This window comes from Danio rerio, chromosome 24 (genome assembly GCF_052040795.2).
Source record: "Danio rerio strain M-AB ecotype USA chromosome 24, GRCz13ab, whole genome shotgun sequence".
Lineage (NCBI taxonomy): Eukaryota > Metazoa > Chordata > Actinopteri > Cypriniformes > Danionidae > Danio > Danio rerio.
Genome location: NC_141044.1, coordinates 23,366,666 through 23,381,861, shown reverse-complemented (window position 1 = coordinate 23,381,861; position 15,196 = coordinate 23,366,666). Strand labels below are relative to the sequence as shown.

Here is a 15,196-nt window from a genome sequence, read left to right as displayed (position 1 = left end):
ATCTATCTGTCTGTCTGTCTGTCTGTCTGTCTGTCTGTCTGTCTGTCTGTCTGTCTGTCTGTCTGTCTCTGTCTGTCTGTCCGTCCGTCCGTCCGTCCGTCCGTCCGTCCGTCCGTCCAGTAACTAGTCATAGATATGGGAACTAGTAACTGAAAGTTTTTTTTTTTTTTTTTTTTTTTTTAATATTACGAGCTATGCAGCCTTTTTAGGTTTAAACAGGCTACAAGATATTCGTTTTTTTATCAGTTGCTTTGGTGCATTTCTCACAACACTATTTACATTTGCACAACAGTTAATGCATTTCTCAAAACAAGTACAACCTGCAAAACCGAGTTGATAACCTGCAAAAGCGTGTCACTTGCTCAAAATGGATAGCTCATCCCTCAAAAGATGTCAATGAAAGTGTCAGTGTCATCAAGATGAAAACCCCTCACACCATTGTTTATTAACAAATAGTCAAATGGCTTTGTCATGTTTTCATCATGACAGTTTACTCTGTAGCCTACATTTTTTCCAATGCAAAAAAAGACAGATGTTGGTGACACGTCCTGAAAATGCTCAAGACAGCACTTTTTCACAGCCATTTGAAAACTACAGTAAAGTTAGACATTACTGCATTTAGTGAGGTATCTGAGTACAAGAGACTGAATATGTGTTTCACATTATTACTGCATTTGCTCTTTGCAATTCTAATTTTCTTCAGAGCATTGTGCAAAAGAATAAATACACACTTATTTACAACAAACATAAACTTTCTTTAGGTAGAGCTGTGCACAACCGTAAACAATATTGCAGTATACCAGCTATAACATACACAGGTCTGTAAATCATGCATGAAATTATTTAATTTAGAAGACATTTTCAGGAAAAAAAAGATGAACATTTTTATAAAATTAGCTTGACAGATTTTGCCTATAGTTCAACACTTTTGTATGTAATGACTCAAATAATGAAATGAGGACTATTAGTTTTATGGAATGACTATTAAGCATTCACAAGTTCAGTTAATCTTTACTGACATGACATAAGCAAATGATAATGTTATAAAACAGCAGAGAGCTGTATGAAAGCAATTGATGCATGTGCAAAAGTATTTGTAATTTGTTCGAAGGAATGAGAAACTGTTATGTGCACACATGACTAATTGTTTAGAGAAATGCATTAACTGTTATGCAAATGTAAATAGTGTAGTGGGAAATGCACCAAAGTCCCTGAGAAAAACTGTAACTCAAGGAATTTTTTCAAATTGTAATTAAATAAAAAAAATAAATACATCATCAATGATAAGTCATGCAGTAAACCCGTATTTAGAGATCATGAACATATAGCGTTTTACATTTTTTCCACTATACAATTAACCCCGTAATGTTTTTTTTTTTTTACATTTTTAAATTGAATATTTCATTTTGATATATGTGGGTTTGAAACAATATTCTGACATTTTCTAACCTCACAGACAAACCCAACCATTGCATGTTTAAAGTTATTTAAATACATTTTCTTAACATAACTGTATTTTTAAATATTGTAGTAATAATATTTTTAAGTTTACAACATTTTGTCATTTAAATCAGTGTTATATATTGATTAAAAACCTTTGTAAAGTTACATAAGTTAACATTTAAAATGTTATACTGCATTAGTTAATATGATTTAAATTAATGTTTTGTTTTTATTTTTGAAATATTATTAAATGAATTAGGAAATTACCCATGGCAACTTTAATGTAATATAGTTTGGTATATTAACTTTCGGCCCACGGCTCTCATTGTTGTTTGGTTTTTAACTCTTTATACGAAAACGTTTGGACACCCCTGCTTTAGACAATAAAGCTCATTTAGTTTATCTTGGTGGACATTATAACTGTACCAAAACTGGCCCAATATTTGCTGAAAAATAATTAGGCTGTTATTTATCTTTATTTAGATTTTCAGAAAATGTTTGTGTCATATTCAATGAATAGTCAATAATGTTAACATTATTATTATTATTATTATTATTATTATTATTATTATTATTATTATAAACGAGCTATGCCAGGGATAAATGATTTTTGTTCCTTCAAAACAAAAAAACAAACAAAAAAACACATTATTTATAAAATTATTATAAACTTTTTTGTAGCGTAAAGAACATTTTAAAATATTTCTATGAAAATGTCATTTTTGGATGTTGAATGTCCTTCATTAAACATGGAACTATGGATCCAAATAAGCAGGGATGGGCAAAATAACATTGAAATGTATTATAAAAAAAATTACAAATACCCCTATTTTAAGTGTATCAACATAAAGTACAAAATACAGCAGGCACAAATGTATCAAAGTAAAATACTGTATTTTGTATTTTGAAAATAATACAAAATACTTTTACAAGGGAGCATGAAATTTATTTGCAAATCTTCAATCAATAGGTCTATTGGATCAGTTCCTTCACCATTAAACTGTTTTAGTGAAGTATACCATGTTTGACAGCAACAGCGTTTCTCTGAGCAGGTTTAAGTCAGCTTCTCTGCCACCTCATACACCTCTACTCCTCTACATAAGGAGGTATTCATAAATCTTTTGTTCATAAATCTATTATTAAATTAAATTATTATTGTGCCACTTTAAATCTTTAGACATCTTTCCTCTTCATTACCTATAAAGAGCTCCTGCAGATCATTTGCTGGCATTTGAAACAGCCTATGATTATTGAATTGCCACTGTAGGACTTATTTGAATGCTGTCTGTCTTATCTTATTGGCATCTACATCAGCACTCCATCTAAAACCACTATTTTTGCAGTTTACTCATTCTCCCAATATGTTTTCAGGTCCTTTTTAACTGCAAGAGTCTCAGTTTAACCCCTTAGTAAACACCAGTGCACCAGTGTTGTTTTCCCCTAAAATTCCTCTGCATTTGCACTGAGACTGATAATTATTATGTGCTGTAGGCTCCGTATTTCTGTTTTTGGATTTTATTCCATTTTATTTCTGAAGCAAAGATACATTAGGTGAAGACACCCCTGCGGGCCCATCCGCTACGCCGTTGCATAATTTCCATCCATACTCCAAGTATTGACCATCTTCTTCAATATTAATACATTTTCTGGTCTGGTCTCAAACCTAGGCAAATAACTGAGAAAGCATCAATCAAGTCATCATGTATGCTTCTAAAAAAGTATTTTACAATGTTTTAAAAATACACAAATACAAGACACTAAAGTATTTTCATACAATATTAACCCATTTTCATAAACCGTATTAAATACAAATTACAAAATACTATTTTGTATTTGAAATACGTGTTTTAATAATACTAGTCTTCTCTTGTATCATAAATACTGCCCATCCCTGCAAATAAGCCAGAGTGTTATCGACAAGCATGAGTGCGACGTGAGTATCAGTCGGTGGAGGGCGCCAGATTGTCATGCAGCGCTCTGTAAGCAGGCGCGTCATCGCTTCCTTAGCTCACATCACTCGCTCCTCTGTGGAAAAACTCGGCGTCAGTCAATGTTTGCGGAGAGGAAACTTTCTTCCTTTGACGGCGCGCAGTCGACGAGATTTGCAGCTTTCCCAAGCGCACACCGCTCCGTCTCTCTGGATTACCGGCGTCTGCGACTCCAAAAAACATAATCCGCAAAGCTTTTCGGAAGGTGGATTTGTGCGGTTCTCCTCAGTTTGTGCGTGACAACTGTATTCAAGTGCCCGCGGCTTCCGGATATATCACAGTTTTTTTTACTGTATCTCTTGCACAAGAAAGCAGTTTGCGGATTCTCTCCCCTCTTCACACCTTGAACTGCTCGCTTTAAATCGCACATTGGTTTATATCGTCTCAGCATGAAGATAAACACGTAAGGTGAGTTCTGTGGAATCATACTTGCTGCATTTGTATTGATGAGTGCAAACACAAAATGTCAGGGTTTGTTACACATAATGGTACAAAGATGATTGCTGTTATTATTACATGATATCTAACATATGCTGAGTTTCTGTTGTGTTTTTTTTCAACTTGACACTTGAATATATAGCTATAGGCTCCATGTTTAATGTTTGACTGTGAACAGAATACAAGGAAATACATGCAGGCAAAATGTATACATGCCATTTGCTAATGTGATAAGATACTGCCCGGACATTCTCGGATAACATTGTAATTTGTTAGTAATGTTGTAAATAATATTTGTTTTTATGTCCATTAATATAGAACATATAGGCATTGTATGGAAAGTGATCATTTTTGATTAAACACTTTTTATTTTGAAGATTATACACGTTATATTAAAAAAAATAATGGCATATAAGCAATATAATATCTCAAGCTAAACGAATAACTACTTAATTGCTTAATATTAATAGTCATATATGATAAAAAAAAAGCTTTAAGCAGCAACAGAGCTCTCTACAAATATTCACTTCTCAATATTTATTTGTTTATTTAAAAATTATGACAGCAGGGTTGATTGATTGGGTTGATATGATTGCAACCCCCCTCCCCCCAACCCCCACACACATACACACACACACACTTGAACTGCTATCTTTTTGTGGACTTAATACAGTATAAAAATCATTATGTCTATGGGATTTATATTTTCTCCTAAATCCAACCATCACAGAAAACATTTAGCAGTTTTACATTTTCTAAATACTTCAGATTTTTTAATTGATGAGTAATTTTCTTAGGGACCAAAAAAAAGGTCTCCACAAGGTCACAATTTACTTTTTGCTATACATGTGGGAACAATTGGTCCCCACAATGTGAGTAGTACAAGGTGCACACACGCACACCCACCCACACACACATGACAGAATTAGTCCTAGCAAACTTAAATGATAAGAGAAAGTGATTTAAAAAGAAAACACATCATATGCATTTATGAAATCATGTCTGTTTAACAAAATACGTCCACTAAAGTCATATAAAATGATATATTGATTAAATAGATAAAAATGTGCACTAATGGTAAAAGAAGACACTAAACATTGAGATATTAGAAATAAATTTGTTATGGACATACAAATGTTTCAAAGCAAAACTAGTGTCACTTACATACATATTATATTGTTATTATAATATATTGTGAAAAGATCTGCTGCATATATAGAAATATTTACCTAGCCAGAAATATGATTTTGGTAATAACAGTGATACTAAAACAGACACAAGGACAGCCAGCAGAATGAAGTAGAAGAGTGATGTTCTGTGCTTTTACTTCAGTAACTGAGTGTCTCATGACTCTGAAATACCTTGAGTTTATCTTTGTTTACTGACTGTCCTCTATTTAATGAGTCATTGAATATAGGCTAGTGTTTCTGCAGTGTTCAGATCTGTCTCAGCCAAACCCACTTCTAAGAATCTTTCTCAAGGCATGAGGAAGGAGTCAAGGTGAACTTTGTACTCATTGCGTTGCTTGTTGGGTTTCTGTTGAATCTTAAGCTGTTCACACTTTGCAACTTGGTTTTCTCGGTTCACATGCTTTGGATCAGAACAGAAAATTATCTATTTAATCATGATTAGGTTTTTTAAGCTAATTTTTAAGACTGAACCACCAGATGCAAAACTAGAAATGACTTTTGTGTTTTGTGACAAAACTTACCGAACATTCAAAACAACGCTATGTGCTTGGCTTTTACAATGTGTGTGTGTGTGTGTGTGTGTGTGTGTGTGTATATATATATATATATATATATATATATATATATATATATATATATATATATATATATATATATATATATATATATATGTATATATATATATGTGTATATGTGTATATGTGTATATGTATATGGTTGACAGCTCATGAAGAGTCCAAAAAGTGCCAAGAATTTCACTGTCAGATAGAAATAAAGGAGACCAGATATGCCTGTATTGAGCTGTAAAGAGCAATATCGCAACTATGAAGGGAAAAAAACAGGTTTGCTTGAGCATTATTTCCTTTTCATGGTTGCATCTTGTGACATCATGTCCTGTTTTTGGTTTGCTCAATTTTTTTTTTTGGTGACACAATACATATTTTGCTCATTGTGTTTACCCAAAATGAATGTCACCAACCTGTCATCTCATCTTGTCTCTGTTGGAAGTGTCAGCGAGTTCAGGAAACTCCTTCAGAAACTATGCTTACTGACAAAACTGACAGTTTTAAAGAAGTTATCAAATGAGCTCAGTCTCTGAGCTGTAGTCCATTTCTAGTAATGTGGAACACATAAAAAAGTCATTTTACAGCACATTTATATTCTACACTAAATAACAAAGTCTAAAATGCCTTTAAATGCTGTTGTTTAATCTTTATATAAACACAGTATATATAAACAGTGGCATAAAATGATCCTAAAATTACAATAATATTCAACCCAGGCTCATTGACATTTTTTTTGTGAGTCTTAACGCGGTCCATTTTGTTGCTTGTTTCAGAAGACAAAGGACACTGTCTACATTTTTGCAAATCAGAAATATGTGACATAGCGTACTTTGTTTTATTCATATTCAAATACATGTCCTTCTTGTACATGTCGGTGATGGTGCATAAGCATGGGACGATAACCGTGTTCAAGGTATACCACGGGTTGGAAAAGTCAAGGTTTTAAAACCGTCAAAATTTTCTGCTATACCGTTCCTAAGGTATGAGTAAGATTTTTGTTTTAAAGGACAACAGTATCTCCAGCAGAAAATATATTCAAAGATGCCATTTTAAATTGTAAAAAAAAATCTGTGTTTTTGAAACCTGTGAAGACAGCATTTGTCAATAATTACTTCAAATTATTTAGCCTGACATGTTTCCTGCTCTAAAATATTTTAAATGTTTTCCAAATTAAAATATATTGTCTACAAAGGGAAAAAAAGGTTTTGTTTTTTACCAAGACATTTAAAAAGAATATATTTTAGAGCAGTAATCTCAATACCATGAAACTGTGATATTTATGTCCAGAGTTTCATACCGTTAGAATCTTATACCTGCCCATGCCGAGTGAAGCATGACATACAGATCAGCTAGACCAGCAAACTTACCACTTGCCTAAACCCTTCCATAACCCAAACAATAGTTATTCAAAAGCAAAATTAAAGAAAGTGCACTGTGGTTGCATGGCTTTACCTTGGTTTTTACATTGCTTATAGCTTTTTTATGGAACCATTTATTACCAGGCAAATGTATTCTGTACATCTTTTATTAGTTTGATAGTAATTCTTTAGCATTGTGCAAAGAACTGCATGAAAATCATCTCTTTATCTATAATGTCCCCATAAATATCATTTGTGTGAAAAGTAACAAAAGTTCTTGGGGTCACACTGCCCTGTAGTGTTCCTTTTGTGCATACAGAAACTGCAGTCATGTTAAAGAATGCTCTAATATAGGCTTATTATGGTTCATATAGTAATATAGGTTCAAATATAGGCCAAGGCATTTATTTCCAATCAGTGTGTGTTGTTACTATAACTTATCACAATCATTTTTGTTACAACATAACACAACAACAAAAATAATTTATAGTGAGAGACCAGCCTGATCTCATGAGAAAATTAACTATTTCTGTTTTGTGAGTTCATACGAGTTCAGTCATATGAAAATGTGCAATTGTAAAAAGGAGACGTAGCACCCAACCCCGCCCCTAAACCGAAGAATATAGAATGTACAAGACGTGTCACTAGTATAGTTTTGAATGAGGAATAGTATAACGGTCAATATGATAAATGAAGCCCTGTCTATTAGTAAAGGAGCCAATCATCGATCGATATTGACTGACGTTTCTCCAAGGGAGAAGCTCAGACACGATGTGTGTTTTTATAATTTATTTTTGTGGTCAACAAGCCCACTTGAATGTCAGCGAATACTTGCTACAATGACATAAAAAAATATATATCATCATAATGCATGAAATCTACTTTTAAATTAACCAACTACACTTGAAAACACAACGTATTTGGGTTTTGTAATCCGTATGAAATGAATGCAAGATACAGTCCGTCCACTTAAACGCACATCACATGACAGCAGCTGCTCAAACGCCCACAAATTTGTAAACTAAGGGTGCTTTCACACCTACACTTTTGTTTCGGAACGTGTCTCGATTGCCCAGTCAGCGCGGTTCAATTGGCATATGTGAACAGGGCAATCGCGCTCTGTTCCGCGCCAAAGTAATCGCTCCGAGATCGCTTGAATGAGGTGGTCTCGGCTCGATTGAAACGAGCCCTGGAGCGGTTCGATTGCAGTGAGAAAGCGATCCGATCCGAGCGCGGTTATATCACAGTGTTTTATGGATATGTAATAGGCTTACGGCTATATGAAGAGAGAATTATGAGTAGGGCGGGAAGTTTCGCGAGTCTCCGGATGCCCGCAAACGAGTGATGATCTCCCGGTAATCTCGCGTCTCTCTCCCTGTCCTCAAATAGGCATCGTCGTGCACCCTTCTCACCCCTCCCCACCGTGTCTCTCCTCAGACATGTCACGCGCGCGCACCCTGTCAATCACCACCAAACCACCACCTCTCCTGACAGCTGAGCGGGACACTGCAAAACAAACCCTGACACTCTGACCAATGTAAGGAGAGTTTACTCGCACGTGACTTGTTTTAGCTCTTTTGGTCCGATTAGAAACTTTGCAGTGTGAAAGCGAATCGCTCCAAGAGCAAAGAGCAACAATGTAACAATTTTAATCTCTGTTTCGGAACAACTGAATGGATTCACAGGTGTGAAAGCACTTTAAGAGTCGCTTTCATTTTTGAAAGAGATTTGCCATCAAGACAAAGTTATTACTGAATTACTTCAGAAGAGCATTGCGATCAGACGATCATTATTCAGAGGATGATAATGTGTAGAAGGGCTATAAATGAGGTTGGATGAGGTGATCTTGTTCATTTAAGTGCGCATGCGCATAAACTAGGGCAACCTGAAAAAATTGAGATTTAGTTTGATTCGAATGTTTAGAAATTAAACTTAAAAGGGCGTTTGTTGTTTAATCTTATTGGTGATTCCTACTATGTAAAATGATCGGAAGCTTGGCAAACAGTTTTGGAGAATTTGATGTTTCTTGTTTTAGACAGAATGCTTTTCAAAAAAGGTCGCCGAGTGAAATGACTTGTCTTAAATGGACTTTGCCTAAACCCAACTGTCATTGAAGACCAAATCATACTAAATTGTACATATAAAACCGTATGAGTTCATACGAATTAGTTACTAAATCAAGAAGTATCCACAAATTGCTGTGTGATATCTTTGCACAGGCATATTTACTGTATCCAATTCTCAATTTAAACTCAAGTGTGGTGATGTGCAGGCATAAACAACCATTTATACAGTACTGATGTTACGTTTTGGGTCAAAAACATCCCAGCAGCCTGGAGATTAATGCTGTAGAAATGCAACTTGAGTTGGATGGGATCTCGTGAGTCATCTGACCTTAAAGTTTATCATTCTCACACAGGCCTGCTGCGCATTCATTCAGCCAAATTCCCAGGCGCCTTATTTATATATGCTCCACTTAGGAGTATCTAGAATTCATCCTCCCTAGCAAGGGAAGGAAAAATGGATTATTCTGTCAACTTGATCATTAGACCCCTAAAGATTTCAGCATTCAGAAAATGTGATCGCTTGCCATCACATACAAGCTGTCTAAAGATTTCAAGACAAATATGTGGACTTGATTTCACCCCGACTCGTGTTTTTGGGAATCCCTATCCATGATGAATGACCACCTTAGATTAGGATGCTGGAGAAATGCTGTATTTATCCTTTTCCCAAAGAGAACATCTGCTTTGTGGCTGTAAGTCAAAGTGATGTCTGGTCAGCCGTAGATCTTCATGATGGATCATTCATTTTTGGTCTAATCTCAGCTCAAGTTGACTAGACGTGGTGGAAATCACAGCGGTCTTATCGTTTGCTTGAGTGATTGGACACGTACACGCTAAAGGCCAATGTGATTTGAGCAGCTCCTGCAGACTCTTTCTCTAAAGAACGAGGGTGGTGCTTCGCCTCGGTGCAGTTTTGATGAAGAAAAAAAAAAGAAATCTGTTTTAGTGCAAGACATCAAAGTGTCTAAATTTGAGTCAGGGCTTCCCATTTCAGAACTTCAGTCCATTAGCCACCACCAAAGTGTTCATCGAAGATATCATCCGGTTGTGAGTTAATTAGAAAGAGTTTTCTTGGATGGTGATAACACGAGTTGCATTGGAGGGCTTCTTATCTAATTTCATCCCGTTAAGCACTTTGGTAGTCCCCTGTTTTAATGAGATGAAAGGAAAACCCTATAATTAGGTCCTGTGTGTTTGACGAGATGAAGTGCAGGTGAATTGCCCTTATTAGAAAGAGTAGGAGAAGCACTTAACAAGCACTTAAGCATGCTATATTGAATTTATGACCACCGCAGTACAGATTATTTTGTTCAACTTTTTCTCTCTTTCCAGATGATTCATTTGTTGGAATATCCAATAATTTGTTTTGTTGGTTAAACTTTATAATGAGGTTCTGTTTGTAAACATTAGTTAACTAGATTAGATATATTACAGTAGATAAACATTTATTAATCTTTGTGGATATTCATTTCAAATAACCGTCTAATTGTAGTTATGGGTGACAAGATGGCTCAGTGGTAGGCACTAGGCAATGTCACCTCATGGCAAGAAGGTTGCTGGTTCGAGTCCCGGCTGGGTCAGTTGGCATTTCTGTGTGAAATTTGCATGTTCTCTCCATGTTTACATGGTTTTCCTCCAGGTGATCTGCTTTCCCCCACAGTCCAAAGAAATGCAGTATAGGTGAATTGAATAAACTAAATTGACCGTAGTGTATGAGAGTGTATGGATGTGTCTTAGTACTGGGTTGGAGCTGGAGGGGCATTCGCTGTGTAAAGGATATGCTGGATAGGTTGGCAGTTCAATTTGCTGTGGTGACCCCTGATGAATAAAGGGACTAAGCCGAAGGAAAATGGATGAATGATGAATTGTAGTTATTTGATTTGGTGATTAGTAGCACTTTATAATAAGGTTGTATTTGTAAATATTAGTTAATGAATTTACCAAAATTAGTTTGTTCATGTTAGTTAACCATAGTTAATAAAAATACAATTGTTCATTGTTAGTTCATGTTAACTCACGTTGCATTAAGTAATGTTAACAAGCATTTATATTTTAATAAGGCATTGTTAATTGTTAAACAATGATTAATAAATGCTGTGCAACCAGTGTTCATGTTCTCTTAGTTAATGTTTGTAAGTAAATACATTAACTAATGAAACGTTGTAAAGAGTGACCTGGTTATTTATATGCACTGATGCTTTTTTATGAACACACTTTGTTACAGAGACTTAGTAAGATAACAAAAAATAGATGTCACCCTTTTTATACTGCATAACTGCTGGTTAACTATTTACACGCTTGACGGCTGTACTGTCCACTCTAGTCACACTGTAGCTTTTTGTGATTTTGATTGTAATGTAAATAATGTGCACCTTTTGTAAAACTGCTTTAAAACCATAATTATTGTGAAAGTGCTGTGCAATAAACCTGAATTGAATTAAATGTTTTAGATGACTGCGATTGTTGTGATTGTTTCTGGCACTAACAGAATGACATAAATTAATATTGATCAGTGTAAGTTGACAACTTACAAAAGGTTAAATTTCTTGTAAGTTGTCACCTTACATAGTAATTTGTCATATTGATTCAGCGAAAAAGTACAAAAAATGATCAAAACTACTTAACAGAACACAACTGTTTGAATTTCATAACAGCGATAGCCCTAATTTCAATAGTATAGTTATTAACACTCTACAGTAAAATAATAAGTAAATATTACAAAAAATTTAAATATAAATGTAGTGAAGTAAAAGTGAAGCCGCATCATTTTTTATTTGTGTAGTGATTGCATACACATTGTTTTATAGCAGTATTTCATGATGAATTTATGATGACATGACCTTTTAACACAATTGTTAACATTTTCTTGACAAAATAATTCACACACACACACACACACACACACACACACACACACACACACACACACACTACATATATACAGGCAGTTTTTTCCTGTCTCAATATAAAAAACATGATATATAAATGTACATAAATGTAATGTTTGACTTTGAACTTGGCACAGTCAACCTTAGATTTATTTTCTATGCTATAATTTCCTGCTTTCTTTTCTTCTACAAGTTGGTTGCATCAATTGACCTCAATTTTGGCGGTCAAAACATTTTAGATATTAATAAGCAGTCTTGTTAAAAAACATCTGTAAGAAATATGAATTATAAATTAAGTTATACATAGTAAGATTTCCTTTTTAAGAACTGTGTTGCTTAAATGAAGCTTTTTCTTCATTGCATCATCAAAAAGTTTCAGAAAAAAAAACAAAGGTGACTTTATCTCGCTTAAAATTCTTCATGTTAGTAAATGAAGGACTGACCAACTGCATGTTATACAAACATATTCTGTAATAGTTGCTGGTGCACTGCTGTGCTGTTTATAAAGGTTTCTAAATGGGGTTTTAGTGTGTGGGGGGTCTGCGATTATTGTGATGCCTAGCTCAGGTTTATTAGTGTTCCTCTCATCAACGAGCCACACAATTTGAGGTAGGGCTGCACAATATTGAAAAAAAATGACATTGTGTTTTTTTCTGCAATATGAAAACAATTTCACCAGATGACTTGAATAGCTCTATTTGCAAAAATTTCATTGTTTCAGAATGATTACTTTGACTTTGTGGAGTGCATTTGCATAAAATGTAGTAAAGAATACAAGCTTTGATAAACACTGTATAACAGAACAATAATACAAAAGAAATAATTTACACAGCCGATACCCTTCCAGTGGCAACCCATCACTGGAAAACATCCGTACACACATACACTATGGACAATTTTTAGCCCAATTTACCTATACCATGTTTTTGGACTTTCGTCGGAAACCGGAGCACCTGGAGGAAACCCACGCAAACACGGGGAGAACATGCAAACTCCATACAGCAATGCCAACTGACCCAGCCAAGGCTCGAGCTAGTGACCTCCTTGCTGTGAGGTGACAGCACTACCTACTGTGCCATCGCGTCGCCTATCACAAACCGATTCACTTTTTAAAATAAAAACCATTAATTGTTAGTAAAATGACAGATGTCATTGTTTCTTGTGCTTGAATGCTTTAATCTTTTTCTAATACAGTAACAGGCTTAAATACACAACTTATGAACTTGAACTCTGATTGTGGTTAAATTATGGTTAGACTTTTGAATGAATCTGCAAATGACGTGCGTTCTGAACTGTTGGTCAACTATCATGCCTTCTTGACTGCATATCTTGCATATCTTCATAGCTCTCAGGTACAAACAGAAAAGACAAAACATGCAAACTTGCACAGATTGTAGCTAGTGGTTCAAGTATTCGGCTTGGTTTTTTCGCACCTGCAGCAGCCATGGTATGGCAGCAAAGGCCCTTAATTACTATGCCAGAATGAATTTCTAATCATAATCATTTTACTGCCTGTTCTACACAATGTTCTACACAGGCAACTACATGAGAGTCAAGCCTTTAATAGGAAAATTATCGAGACTCTTTGGGTATTTTTTGAGTGGGATGCTAACGGTCTAATCTGATTTAATGATCTATGCTAAGCCAGCTAAACATGCTACTGCAAGACCCAGAGATCGGTTTAATGGATTCAAAAATTGTAAAATTAAACTGTTTGAAGGTGTGGTTAACCCAAAATATACGTTCTGCCACTATTTACTCATTCTTCACTTGTTCCAAACCTATTTACGTTTCTTTCTTCTGTTGAACACTAATGACGATGATTTTGAAGAAAGTTGGAAACCTGTATCCAATGACTTTCATAGTATTTGGTTAGAGGTTGATGTATACAGGTTTCCTATATTTGTGTTTAACAGAAGAAACAATCCTCTATCTTCTATCTTGAATAACCTGAGGGTGAGTACACTATAACACCAATTATTTTTTTATTTTTAGGGGAACTGTTCTTTTAAAGGTGCAGTAGGTGATCTGCCAAAATGCTAACCGCTTAGCATATTATCTTTGGACGGCGGGGGGACTGTGATTCAAAGCCACACACCCTGAAATCGCGAGTGCGCGCACTGCGTCACAACAGCCGACAGACAACCCACTAGTTCATGTCATTCGCCAGTTAGTTAGTGCCAGCGCAGTGCAGGAATTACATGAAATACTTTGCCACACTTACATGCTATTTCAGAGCGAATATTCAGAGTAGCGGTAAACAGTATAGGAAGGCTGTCATTGTTAAAAAATGACCCAATGTGAATATAAAAGCAACTTCAGCTCAATAAAGCAGGTTAGGCGGAATAGCGCTATTTACTGGTGTTTTGTTGTTAAACTAAATATAAATCTACATTATAGATGCTGTCAAAGGACCTTATGAAACTGAAAATAATCACATCAATCTTTCACCGTGAGATTTCAGTGGCTGAACAACACGTCTGTGCATAGAAGTAATTCATAACAAATCACAATCTAACATAAAATAGTTTCAAAACAGAACATTACCTGTCTAACAGTGATACTTCAGCCATGGTGTCGTCCTTCCTCCAGCGGGCTAAAGTAACTCCAATATTGATTCAGGTTTTTAAAAGTTTTAATTCAGCTTTTGATTTCTCCCGGTCCGTCTCGTGTTCGCGCGGCCGCTTTAAGGGCGAATTATACCTGCGCCTGGCTTTACAGTAATCGGCCCGAGCTCGGCTGTCCTTCGGCGCCTCCGGCTCCGACTCGGCATCTGCGAGCGGCCCGCAGCCCGCTCGGAGCGCATGCGTTTGTGAAGCAGACGGGCACGTGCTAATGGCGGATCTGCGTGAACAGATGCGCAGAAGTCGGAATCTACATTTGCTGACAGACAGTCTGACCTGCCTATCGAAATTAAGGGAGATGACGGTCCGACTCTATTTAATTGGATAACCATTTTTTAGTTTTATGCTTTACCCAGAATATAAAAATCCATATAAACACATTTAGATCATTTACTGTAATCATTACTATTGGACTGTGAAGAGACTTTCAACCAGCACAACAACATATGTTTCTGAAGACAATCACCTACTGCACCTTTAAGTAAATGCAGTAGTGGAGTTCCTTATTTTCTATGTTTGTGAGAGATCTCTGTAATCAGCTTAAACACCACAGCTTTAGTTTCTTTACCAGTATCAGGTGTAGTCTGGGCAGTTTCACTATTGTTGTAAACCCAGGATGCACTCAGCAACATGTT

General features: G+C 35.6%; 1 protein-coding gene across 1 annotated transcript in view; it reads left to right on the top strand.

The window, feature by feature from the left end:
• The first annotated feature begins 3,312 nt into the window (after nucleotides 1-3,312).
• map3k22 (mitogen-activated protein kinase kinase kinase 22) overlaps nucleotides 3,313-15,196 on the top strand; it is a 119,306-nt gene continuing 107,422 nt past the window's right edge. The window contains 1 exon segment of the mRNA NM_001423668.1: nucleotides 3,313-3,839. The gene's annotated coding sequence lies outside the window, so the exon portion shown is untranslated.